We start from the raw sequence: 13,907 nt of genomic DNA on the forward strand, positions 1-13,907 counted from the left end.
ATCGTAGGACCGCCAGACTCGCGGTGGCGGTCTGACCGCCGCCAAAGCAGTGGTCCGACAGCTTTGGCAGCGGTCAGACCGCCACATTATGACCATGGCGGTTCAGCCACAGTCGGACCCCCAGCACTGCCAGTTTCCCTCCACTGGAGAGAATGGCAGTGCTGGTGGTCCTAATCCGCCAGGGCAGCGTTGCACGCAGTGCCGCCTTCGGATCCCCTGCACTGCCCATGCACTTGACATGGGCAGTGCAGGGGCCCCCATGGACTGCCCTGTCGCGCTTTTCACTGTATGCTTAGCAACCTTGCCGCCAGCTCGATTATGAGCCGGCGTCAATGTTTTGGGCTGTTTCCCGCTGACCCAGCGGGAAACTCGTAATAGGGGCCACAAGAAGGTCACCGCACTGGCGTAGACCTGACCGCAGGAGTTTGGCGGGCAGCCTTTTCCGCCTGCCAAACTCGTAATGAGGGCCTGAGTAATTGTTATTGGGATCTAGGAACCCCTGCATAAGCAATTTTGATCATTTGAACAGCAAAACAATACACAAAAATTAAGACACAAGCATTCACAAACAAGTATAAATGAAACAAAATTTAAATTTTATAGGGAAGGTTGAAGTTTTTCTAAATTTAATTGAGGTCATCCATCACCCATAATTTATTCTATTTGATGCGCTCGCACTGTTCCCATGAATTATTCTGAGGATACCTACTTAGGCCCTCATTCTGAGTTTGGCAGTTGGAAAACTCCGACTGGCAAAACCGCGGGGAGGAGGCAGCCTTCATACCGGCTATCTTCCCCTCCCTTCTCCTCCCCCTCTCATATTACGAAGTTCCCACCAGGCTGACCAGCGAGAACACTGTATTATGATGTTCCTGCTGGTTAGACCGGCGGGAACAGTGCTAAGATAATACCATAGCACTACAGCACCCTCAGAATGCGCACTGTCTGCAAAGCAGACTGCACCCTCTGAGGGTGCTGACTAGGGGGGCTCCTGCACTGCCCATGCCCTGGGCATGGTCAGTGCAGAGGCCCCACGGTGGCCCCCTGCACTGTGTTTCCACCAGCCTTTCCATGGCAGCTGAACCGCCATGGAAAGGCTGGCGGAAACAGTTGTGATCAGCATCGCCGTGGCTGACCACAAGTCTTACTGCCGTCAGCCTGTCTGTAATCTTGTTCCCAGGAGTGACTTGGTCCCCTGGGTTACCGGGGTCATAATGTGGCTATCGGACCGTCTGGAGTGCGGCAGTTCGACTGTCACTGCGACTCTGGTGGTCCTTGGACCGAGACCCGTAATAAGGCCCTTCATTTTTAGCATCCAATTTCAGATTCCTCCACATTTACAGAACATTTTAAAATTGTCAACTCTACATTTTGCTTCTTTATATACACTCTATTCATCTATTAATAGTGTTCAATTTTTCAAACAGTCTCAGACCCCCTGATTGGGCATTGCGCACCCAGATTCCCTGGACCACCAGTTAACAACAGCTGCTCTAGGCTATAATCAAGGATGTGTGTGAAGTAATGGAAAATGAGAACTGAGAAACCACATTGGAGGCAATCAAATCATGGAAAACTAATTTTAAGGAAATACAAAAAAATCGAAAAGGAAAGGAGACATTTTGAAAGGAAAGATCATTTTAAGAAAAAGTCAAAAATTACATTAAAATTGGGTGGCATTTAGGACTACTGTGGGGTTTTTGGATTCAGGGATGGGTAATGTTTAGGGTGATGAGGAGTTTTTAGAGATCAGAAATAACTGGAGTTCGAGCACAGGAAAGGGTTTTTAGGATCAGAGATGGGTGAATGTAAGGGTGGTGAGAGGTTTTTAGGGTTTACAGATGAGTAATGTTGAACTGTGTGGCATGTTTTTAGGTTTCAGGGATAGGTGGAGTGTTGAGAATTAAAGGAGACATTTTAAAAGCAAGATCTTTTTAAGAAACAGTCGGAAATTACATCAAAATGGGGTGGAGTTTGCGACTCCTGTGAAGTTTTTTGTTCAGGGATGAGTATTGTTTTGGTGATGAGGACTTTTTAGAGCTCAGGAATAAATGGAGTTCGGGCATAGGAGAGTGTTTTTTGGCATCAGATGTGGGTGAGTGTAAGGGTAGTGAGAGTTTATTAGGGTTTACAGATTAGCTGTGTGAGATGTTTTTACATTTCAGGGATGTGTGGAGTGTAAGGTGTTGAGGGATTTAAGGTTCATGGATGGGTGGAGTTGAGGGCTGGTGAGGTTTGTGAGGGCTTTTAATGATTCAGGGATAGGTGGAGTTTAGATGGGGAAAGGGGTATTTTAGGGTTCGGGAATGAGTAGTTTAGGGTTTCCAATAAAAGTAAGACCTGCAACTACTGCATTTACACTTAAACAAATAAGCACTCAAAAGCCAATTTCGACTGAAAAGACTTTCTATATATTGGTTTGTATGAAAAGGTAAATGGCATTCATTCTAAAAATTTCCATTAAACAGGTTAGATCAGTGGTTCCCAACCTTTTGACTTCTGTGGGGCCCCACTTTATCATTACTGGAACCAGGTGACCCCGACTGAATCATTACTGGAATCTGGGGACCCCCAACTGAGCCTTTAATGAAAGCTGTGAACCTAATCTGGTAATATTATTAGTTTTCTACACAGTCGTGGACCCCCTGAGGAGGCTTTGCGGCCCCTCAGGGTCCCCGGACTACAGGTTGGGAATCAGTGGGTTAGATTAAATGCTTTCTCAGTAATGGTATTTCATTAAATCGTTTTTCTAGGTAGTCACATACAACCTATAATCAGACCAGCCAATTGCTACATTTTTTTAACAAGTGAGTAGTGGGCATCATGGCCTTGGAGGGGGTGGGTCTTTATGCCAAGCACTACCTGTGATGCACCTCTAAACTCCCAGACCATCCCTTCCAAAAAACAAAACAAGCATTTGCAATGCAATGAGTCTCGCATTTGCTCGAGTTAAAGCCATTAGCTTTGTAAACTCCTAACCGGACTTTTCTTGCCACATAAACTAAAAATGAAAAGTAAAACAGTTTCACATAAGCGAGCCGACGGCCGCAGTGAGCGTGAAGCAGACATACAGAAGAAAACAGAAGTTTGCTTGCAGTGAAACGTATCGACAAAAGTGCAATTATCCATGTAACCGGCAAAAGTGCAATTATCCGTGTAACAGGGTCGATGTCATGCAAAGCGCTCGACTACTGCCTAGCAAGATTGCGCTGCCTGTGAAATAAAGAGAAAAAGTAGTCCAGAAACCATGCTGAAAACATAGAGCCTCGTATGTTTTCAGTAGTTGCCCGGAGCACTCAAGGAGGGCCAAACCCCTGAAAAGGCATGACGTATGCATGCCTTTTTACTAATCAAATCAAGTGATTTTTAAAAGGCAAGCCCACGAACAAACGAAACTGATGGGCATGCGGTGGGTGTGGTTAAAATCCCACAGAGAGATTACAACAGGGACAGAGCGTTTTGCGCGCTCGAGGCTAAAAACTCCAAAAGCTCCTTAGTCTGCTGCTGATGTCCTGTGGGTGAGGGGAAGTTAAAGGCCCAACATCGCTTTGCAGATCCTCCAAACACAAGCTGTGTGAATGGGGCTGATATGATGTGACTCAGTGTGCCATGTGTGTTGGCAGGTCTGTATGGTTATAGCAATACTACTACTCAGCTGAGTGGTCCTCATTTTATTGACCTTGGAAAGGTGAAATGCTGACTGGTTTACAATCATATCTTCATATTAACAAATTGCACACCCTCTGTTTATTTCTGGTCACCCAGCAATGGGGACAATGTTATGGACACCTTCTCTGTTCCCAGTTACAACCCTCTGCAACTGTACCCCATCATTCCAGTTCGCAGATAGAATTCTACCAGGTGTGTTCAATTTCAAGCCAAGAGATAAAATAATATCTAGTGTGTCTAGAACCATCTTTTTGGTTGTTCCCTCTTGCATGTCCATCCATGCAGTTCCATGTCCACAAATGTATTACGAGGCACATTGCAGCACTGGAGCATTTATAGTCTTCTTGTTTTTACATGTATGTAGGCCTTTGTAATTTACAAAGGAGTCCTTGCTATCAGATGACTGTTTAACCATACTTTAATGCAGTGCTTAATTTGTAAATGAAAATGTGCTGGTTCCCAAAGCTCTATTTTGAAACATGCAATTGCTGCATTTAAATGTGCAAGCCATCTCTGGCCTCTTTAATCCGTTTACAGCCACTCCCTGCCCCTTCAGCTCACTCTTGCAGCTTTCTGCTTTCTCCCTTTGTGACACTTTTTCGTTTTTCTCTTCCTCCAACTTTCCCATCTATGTCTTTTGCTCACAGTAAATGCTTGATGCAGAAAACTAATACCGGCCCTCAAAAATAAGTGCCCTGCACCGGAAACAACAGGCTCAAATTAAATACTACTTTAATGCAGATGTTTATGCATTTGCACGACGCAGGTTAGAGCAGACCTTTGCGTTTCTAGGAGACCATCGGTCCACCAATTAGCTTAGTCTTGTTGATTAAACATAGGTATATGAGTATTAGCAGATTTCTATAGCGCAGACTAGACTCAGCAGGTGACAAATCGTTTTACGAACGGCTAGTTACCATTAAAATATAACAAGACCAATACTGTCTACAATATGAAGAATAAATAGAACACATTAAGGCAACAACAGAATAATGCAATAAAAATAAGTTAACTGTGGCAAGATTGAGCGGTACATAATGAGAGGATACATAAGCAGAAGCAATGTTATCATACTATAAAACAATATAAGGACAAAGTAATATAATGGGAGAAAACCTCACTCCTGATTAGAGTCTAGACTACCCAGAATCAAAAGTACTTAGCAATGAAACATGAAGCTCATGATGACAGGAAGCACTGTCACAACAGACCTTTTAGTTATTTTTCTTTTATAAACAAGTCAAAGGAGCATATCGTACAAATTTCCGAAGGAATAGAATTCCCTTATAATGTCTTCATAAATGAATGGATTTCAAGAAGTAGGGTCTCAGAACCACCCGATAAGGTCAGTGTCTGGAATAAATAGATTGTAGAGCTATTGTCAGGGAAACTGGAAATATGCGGCAGAAGATGGCCAAATTATGCTGCAGGGTTGAGAAAATTATGCAGCAAATTAAGCAGCACAATGCAGCACATTTTGTAATAGCATTCCTTCATTATTTTATCTTTTTTAAACATGTTAACTTTGTTTGGGCATTGGCTGCTCTTCAGTACAAACTTAACAGCCAAATACAACAATAAACAACAGATAAGTGCCCAGTCTAGCTTTGCAAAGAGCCTTCCACCACGCGACGAGTCACTGCATTTTTTGTAACCTTTGAATCGTTTGAGCTAGAAACAAACCTTTTTTGTTAAAATCTGCAGATTATGTGGCAAATGCGCTAAAACTCTATGCAAAAATCGTCAAAGCCGCACATTCGCCTAATTCCAGTGGTCCTGGCTATAATGAAGATTCACATGAATTGTGCACGCTAGCTAATGGATAATTCTAGCCTCAATAGGTAGCCAATTCAGTGATTAATATTGGAGCAATGTGAAAAACTGTTTTTTGCGAGTGGTTCACCCTTGCTGCATTGAGTACTGCCACTTTGAGAGTGGCTAGGGGCAGTGAAAAATTCCTACAAGTAATGAGTTTCGAAAGTTCAGTCTGTATAAGCACCACAGCTTCAATCACTTGTTTAAAGTAATTTTCTGGGATAGAGGATATTTACCTTAAAGGCACCTGTAATTATCACCTAGGAAGAAGCCTAGGTATTTTGCATATTCCAGACTAACAAGTTGACAGATATTCCTGGAGAAGCCACTTAGCCAGACTTTGGGCCTCATTATGAGTTTCTTGTGCAGATGAGTCGACTGCCAAACTCACTGGGATGCGGCGGCCATCAACGCGGCTGCCTCACCCCCACCATATTACGCTGTTCCCGCCAAGCTGACTGGTGGGAACATCATAATATGATGTTCCCGCTGGTCGGCCCGAGGCTAATACGATAGCACTAAAGCACCCTCAGAATGCACACTGTCTGCAAAGCAGATAGTGTGCATTCCCATGGTACTGGGCATCCACTGGGCAGTGGGGCCCCCAGCACTGTGTTTCTGTGAGCCATTCCATTGCAGGGTCCCCACCATTGAAAGGCTGGTGGGAACTTGAGTTGTGATCAGCATGTGGCTGACCACGAGTTCGACTGCCATCAGTCTGTCGGAAACCATGTTCCCAGCGGTGACGGCGGTCCCAAGCCAGGGTTCTAATGTGGCAGTTGGATTACCTGAAGTGCAGTGGTCCAACCGCCACCATGAGTCTGGCGGTCCTTGGACCGACAGACTCGTAATAAGGTCCTTAGAATGGAACATGGCAGTTTTGGGGAGAGATCAGGAGGACATCTGCTTTAAATGGGTGGAGTTTAGGGTGGTGTATCACAAGCCTTTTAAATATCTTTGGAGGAGGAAAGTTTCAAATATATCTAAGTGTCCTCAACCTCATTGTGATATACAATGTTTAAGTGCTTGAGGGAGGAGTTAAGAGTTTCCAAATACAAACTGAAAAGATGGGATAGAGAATGAAACCGTGAGCAACACATTAATGTAGTGCTGACGTTTTGAAGAATTAATTTCACATGTTGACACTCGTTCGTGTGGAATGATGAAAACCCAATTAGAAATGTCCCCGTCATTCACAATTTACTCTAAAGATTTTCAAATAAATGGGAATGATATACTGTGTCAAACACTGCCTTCAGGCCCAGAAGAATGAGAATGCTGAAGTCACCTTTGTCAAGCAGGAGAAGTGCATTGTGAGTTATTTTAGCGAGCCTACTAGAGTGCAGCTGTCTGAGTGCAAAAGATCTATTGTCAGCGAAGCAGTTACAGTGGGCTTAAAGCCCACTGATTGCTTACCATTGGTTGGCCCTTATGTCATTCTCATTTGCTTGCTTCGTATGCAATGTCTTACCTTGTTCATCTTGTGTTTGTCTTGCTCTGCAGCACCGCCTCTTTACAACTTGTGTCATTCCTCTGCTCATTTTTCAGTAGCTACTTTTGCTTTGTTGCTTAAGCACTCCATGAGAGTGCATGTATTCTCCAGTTGCTCCCTCATGTGCTTTCCTCGTGCTGTGGTCTGTGTAGAGCTCTCGTCTATGTGCTTCCTCCCCTCATGTTGCTCTCTCTCTCCCATGTGCTTTCTCTCTCTCCCGCATTCGTATTGCTCTCTTACTTGCTTGCCTCTCTCCGTGCTCCTCTCCCTCGTGTACTGTTTTTCTCCTCCCCTGCCTACTCCCTATTTATTCCTTCTTTATCTGCACCTCGATTGCCCCACCCTTACGTTTTTTTATTTGTTATACCTACCAAAAAAAGCACTTTTATGCTGCCTATTTTATTTTTTTACCAAATCCATTTCAGAATGTTAAATAAAGAACAAAGGCACTTGTGTCATTTTGAAAGCACATGCATGCATGATCACGCATGTAAGCTCCATGCTTACATGTGAGCAGACATCATACACCAGCATACATCATCGTGCTTTGCCGGCATAAGCCATCATGAATGTGCGCACATAAGTTATCACACATGCACATGCTTATAAAATGATGTAGCCGCATCATTGTGCTTTTTGTTCCTTTCCTTCATGTTGTACAGCATGGTTTTGAGTGAAACCTATTGTTTTTGTCAAAGCTTAGTTTTTGAATTTCTGTTTTGATGCTGCATCCTTATCTGAAGCCAAATTAAAGTGTTTCAAAGGGTCATTAATTGGACTTCTCATGAATGGTGGAGCAGCACAGCTTCTCTCCTTGAGTAGTTTAGAGAGTAAATGCTCAATGAAGTGAGAGGATTTTTCAGTTTTACTAGTGGTGTGGAGCATTTGTGGTTAAGGGCCTGATTTAGAGTTTGGCAGAGGAGGTTAATCCGTCACAAACGTGATAGATAGCCTGTCCGCCGTATTACGATTTCATTATAGCCTATGGAAATCGTAATAGGGATATCCGTCAAGTTTGTGATGTAACCCGTCCGCCAAACTCTAAATCAGGCCCTAAGTCACTCTTATGAAAGACTATTTTGTTAATTAGGTTTCAGCACAGTGACACATCAAACATTAGCTAGAAGTAGGGGTGTTCGGGAGAGTTACATTTTTCTCACTGTATCCTCTTATAATGTTGCACATTTTTAAGTTGTTTCCTATGTAGCAGTTGAAGCTGCCCTATGGAGATGGTTGTGCAGCATTGCTCACTATCTTAGCTGAGGAGAACAATTTCAAGCTTGCTCAATTTTCCTTCCTATGACTGTGAACTTTCATTAGAAATATATGTTTATATTTCTTTCTCACTTCCTCCTACAATTTCCTTGTAATACATTGGAGTCTGCAATTCCTATAATAAAGCCTGTCATTAAATTCCTTATTAAAGGAGACTTGTGACATCTCTAGTTGCCTGTAATAAAGAAATGATGTAGCCGCTCAACTGTAAAACGTATTTGAGTTGAGGTCTGACATCACAATGCCTGCAGCCAGAGCCATCAGCCGAGGAGAAAGGCAGATCACAAAGCATCATTAAAGCTGCACTTTAAAAGACAAAGGGCCTTATTACGGGTTTGGCGGCTGGATTAGGCCGTCCACTGATCTTCTGATGGGGAGGTTGCCGCCATAGTGGCTACCTCCCTACCGGGCCCATTAAGAGTGTTTCCGCCAGGTCAAAGGGCGGAAACCTGAGTTTCTGTCCGCTAGCCTAGCGGGAAACAGCCTACAGCATTGTCTCTGACTCGTAATCGGGCCAACGGCAATGCTGTAGGATGCAGGGTGCACCAGCATTCTCGCTGGCCGGGGGGCCTCTGCACTGCCCATGTCAAATGCACGGGCAGTGCAGGGCCCCCGTGGCCCCCTGCACCCATTCTCCGCCAGCCATTTTATGGCAGTGCTACCGCCATGAAATGGCTGATAGAGAACACGGTTGTAATCCCGGAGGATTAAGACCTCCACAACCGCCAGAGCGCCTGGCGATCCCAACGTGGCCGGACCGCCATGGTCCTAATATGGCGCTTGGACCACTACATTGGCAGCGGTCTGACCGCCGTCCACAAGTCTGGCGGTCAACCATAATGAGGACCAAAATGTTGCTTTTCCTTCTTCTCTGTTTTTCTAAATGAACAGTGATAACCAGAAAAGAGATGTTAATGGGAACATGTTTATTATTTTCATGCATGAGATAAGTCTAGGAAAGATAGAATCTCCCTACATTTTTCTCAGCATTCTACTAAACTGAGTCTAATATCTTTTTGCAAAGGATATGTAACTGCCTTTTGGTTAATGCTTAGTTGTGCACTAGAGTTTCTAATTTTAATCTTCACGCTTTGTTCCTTTCTGTGCTCATGAAAATTCCTAGTGACTTCCAATATCCTTGTAATGTACGACAGGGAGTACTTTATGCCATATATGTTTTTCTATCTTTTGTAATTGTTTTTAATATGGGTCGGGTTTCAAACTTTTCACTTTTGAAAGCAGTAAACTGATATGCATGAAGCACTGCTTTCTTTTTACCTTTTCAAGTTTACCTTCCCTACAAGCATATGTGGTCTCTCCCTTGATTTACACTCAAATTGAAATAGATGCAGCTGTACCTGACATCTCAGAACCAAACATCTGCTGCTGACCCCCAAAATAACCATGCTGATGTTCATGAGGTGAATGAGCAATAAGATACCTTTAAATGTTGTTTGTTAACTTGTCATGTCTTCTGAAAAACTGTTGCTTATTCTTTTATTGTGGAGCTTGGAGATTATTTTTCTTTCACTGAGTGCAAAGTGAGATGATTTTTTAGGTGAGCTATGGGACACTCTTGCTCAGTCAATGTGGAAGGAAGGAGATGCAGTGTCCATTTTGGTATATAAGATAACTGTCCATGATGCAAGGTCTAAGCGAAGGTCTTGCTAGTTTTCACAAAGACACCCTTCTGAGCAAACAGAGGACTGTACAGTGCTTGAATGGGAATATCTACTTTTCCAATGTTCACCGTAACCAGCATGTATATTCCCTTTTTCCTGGTCTATAGGCCTCCACCATAGAACATAGTGTTCACTGAGCACTTCTGGAATTCATTGCGGAGATTACCTTACAGTATCCCAATCTGTGAAGGCTTGAGGACCTCTATATATAGTTTGATAAACCTGGCATACATTAACCAAAAGGCCTACTCTCTAGCACTGAGTCAATTAACTATCAACAGCTGGTGTGAAGAGACACCGATAGGCCGAACTTTCCCTCACTGCTATATTTGCCTCACCTAACAGAATTCTCCATAATTGAGGACTATCACATGACTTCGACTGACCATCATGTGATTATATTCAGCCTCTCCATTCCATCTGCAGTGAGCATTAGCAGCCCAAAAAACAACTAATAAGCGTCAATGAAACAACTGAGTTATCCTCCTTTTGCCCCCTCCTGTCTAACCACTCAAACCCATCCCTCCCATCTAGCCGCTTAAAACATTTGACTGGCTGACATCTGAAGTAAAATCTCTCAAATAAATTAGAAAGACACTGTCCGGTCTGGATTCTAGAAAAATCCTGCAGCACTAAGGACAAACTGGCACCCCAAAGCCACTCTGGAATCTATACCATCACAGTCAAAAAAAGCAAAACGTTTTTAACTACCCTTGCTGTATCCCAGGTTGCCTTTCAACAATCAAGGGATCAGCACAAAATTGTTAATGAATTCCAGACTGTTTCACCTGGCCCTTTTTGTAGGGGTATCCCGAAATGTTTTTCCTTCTTCTCCCTCATTTTTCTAAACTGTTTTTGTTGGCTTTAGGACTTGGGGCACGTTACCACTGCTAACCAGTGCTAAAGTGCATATGCTCTCTGTCTAAAATGTATTGGTGTTTGGTTTATCTATGATTGACATATTTGATTTACTAGTACGTCCCTAGTATAGTGCACCAGGTGTGTCCAGGGCCTGTAAATCAAATGCTACTAGTAGCCCAGCAGCACTGATTGTGCCACCTACATGAGCAGCCCTGCAGACGTGTCTCAGGCCTGCCATTGGAGTGCCTGCGTATGCAGTTTTAAATTGCCATGTCGACCTGACAAGTGCACCCACTTGCCATGCCCAAACCTTCCCTTTTACTACGTGTAGGTCACCCCTAAAGTAGGCCCAAGGCAGGCCCATGGGCAGGATACAGCGTATTTCCTGAAAGTGAAATACTACTTAATTTGTTTTTCACTATTTCAATGATTATCGCTCCCATAGGGTAACATGGGGATTGCCTGGAAATATCTTTTAAATGTAATTTCCCATTGGGAGCAGATAGAGATAAGGGGTTTGGAGTCTCTGAACTCATAATTCAGAAATACATCTTTTGGTGAAGTTGTTTTTTGAATTGTAAGTTTGAAAATGCGACTTTTAGAAAATTGACATTTTCTTCCTTAACCATTCTGTGCCTCTGCCTGTCTACTGAATACAAGTCTTGGTCAGGGTGACATTTGGGCTGTTTGTGTATTCACTTTAGACAGTCAAACAAAGGCAGCTGAGGTGTGTCCTGCACATCCTGATGGCTCATCACCAGGCTGATGGATCTTCCGGAGCTAGAGGTGTGTGAGGAGCTGACACTTAGCTTTCTACATCCTGCTTTTAAAGGTTCTCCAAGGGCTTGAACTGAGCTTGCCTTCCATTAAGAAGCCTCAGGTACATCAAGGACACAATCTGCCAGCACCCAAGCTATCTTGCTGAGAGTCCTGACTTGCTAAGTGGTGCCAAATCCAGTTCCTGGGCCCTTGGAAGTCAGCTCTGGTGCAACTAAGAAGAAACCAAGCACATCGAAACCAGAGCAACTTCAGAACTGGGGCCAGTGTCCAACTCCATGCCTGCACTGGAGCCATGGTCCCCGCTGAGTGCAACGACTGCAACCTGTAACACAGGCCCGAGACCGCTGCATCGCTTCTGAAGTCCCGCCACATCACTTGCCAGGCCCAAGCCTTCCCTTTTACTACATGCAAGTCACACATAAAGTAGGCCCAAACCAGTCCCATGGGCAGGGTGCAGTGTATTTAAAAGATAGGACATGTACTGGTGTGTTTTACATGTCCTGACAGTGAAATACTGCTAAGTTTGTTTTTCACTATTGCAAGGGCTATCTGGATTTCCTGGAAATATCTTTTACTTGTAATTTCCCATTGGAAGCAGATGCAGATAGAGATATGGAGTTAGAGGTCTCTAAACTCACTATTTAAAAATACATATTTTGGTGAAGTTGGTTTTTAAATTGTAAGTTTCAAAATGCCACTTTTAGAAAGTCGGCATTTTCTTGCTTAAAAATTCTGTGCCTCTGCCTGTCTGCTAAATGCATGCCTGGGTCAGGATAGCAGTTGGGCTGTTTGTGTGTTCACTCTAGACAGCCACACAAAGGGAGCTGAGGTGTGTCCTGCATATCCTGATAGCCCATCACCAGGCTGATGGGTCTTCCTGAGGTAGAGGCGTGGGAGGAGCTGACATTTGCACCTGAATAGGGCTGTGCATGTCCTCACACAACCAGTCTCCAACCCCCTGGAATGTGTCTGGGTCCAGGGCAGGGAAAGACCGGGTCTTGTGCACTACAAAGACTTCTCTTTGACGTTTGCCTACTTCAAAGACAAAAATGAGTACAAGTACTGGGTTTCATACCCCACATAGTTAGAACACTTCTGGACTGAGGACATTCTGCCAGGAAGAAGAGCTGGATGCTGTAGGAGGGTCTGCCACTCTGCCTGTTGCTTTGTTGTGCTGGCCTGCTCCTTGCTACTTCTGTCCTGGGAGTGGAAAGACTGGGCTTGGCTTTCTATATCCTGTTTTCTGAGGTTCTCCAAGGGCTTAAACTGAGCTTTCCTCCTCTTAAGAAGTCTCAGGGATATCAAGGACTTCATCTGCCAGCGCCTGGGCTCTCTTGCTGAGAGTCCTGACTTGTCAAGTGGTGCCAATTCCAGTTCCTGGGCCCTTGGAAGTGAGCTCTTGTGCAACTAAGAATAAACCAATCACATCTGCTCCGGAGAGACTTCAGAACCAGCACTGCTGTCTGACTCTGTGCCGCCTGCACTGGAGCTGTGATCCTTGCTGAGTGCAACTACAGCGACCTGCAACACAGGCCCAATGCCACTGAAGCGCTTCCGAAGTCCCACCATGGTGTGAGTCCTGACTGCCGTGTCATAGACGTCCGGGACACCCGACTCCAACTTCTCTGCAGCACCTGTGGCCGCGGGGTGTGATCGCGACACTATGAAATTAGCACCTTGCGTCTTGACCTGCCATATTGATCGACCCATCAGGTAGGGACCAACATCTTGCCACTGATGCTGCATCACCTGCCCTGCAACCGTAAGGAAGCGATGCCTCATCTCCCCTGCCTAGCAGTAAGGAACCGATGCCTCACCTTCCCGGTAGCAGTAAGGAACCAACTCTGCACTGGCACCAACGACGCTTCACGTCCCCAATTCCATGCAACATCTTTGTTTCCACATCATTTTTCAAAGTACTGTACCTGGGGTCTGGGAGACTCCTTGACTGGCCTGCACTCTCCAGAGGGTGGTGTTGGACTGTTGGGAATGACTCTGTCAAGATGCCGTGATAGCTCCTGTTGGAGCTATTGTGTTTCTAAGTGCTATACTAAGATTTAATCTTTGAAAATTCTATTATTTGTTGTGTATGTTGGATTTTTTTCGTTTTGGTCTTGTTTACTCAGATAACTACTGGCTATTTTTCTAAACTTGTGTGGAGTACTTTTGTGGTGTTTTCACTGTGTTACTGTGTGTGTGAACAAATACTTTGCACATTGCCTCTGGGGTAAGCCTGACTGATAGAGCCAAGCTACCAAAGGGGTGAGCAGGGGTTATATTAGTTGTGTGATTCCATTACCCTGACTAGAGTGAGGGTCCCTACTTGGACAGAG

This window comes from Pleurodeles waltl, chromosome 6, assembly GCF_031143425.1.
Source record: "Pleurodeles waltl isolate 20211129_DDA chromosome 6, aPleWal1.hap1.20221129, whole genome shotgun sequence".
NCBI lineage: Eukaryota > Metazoa > Chordata > Amphibia > Caudata > Salamandridae > Pleurodeles > Pleurodeles waltl.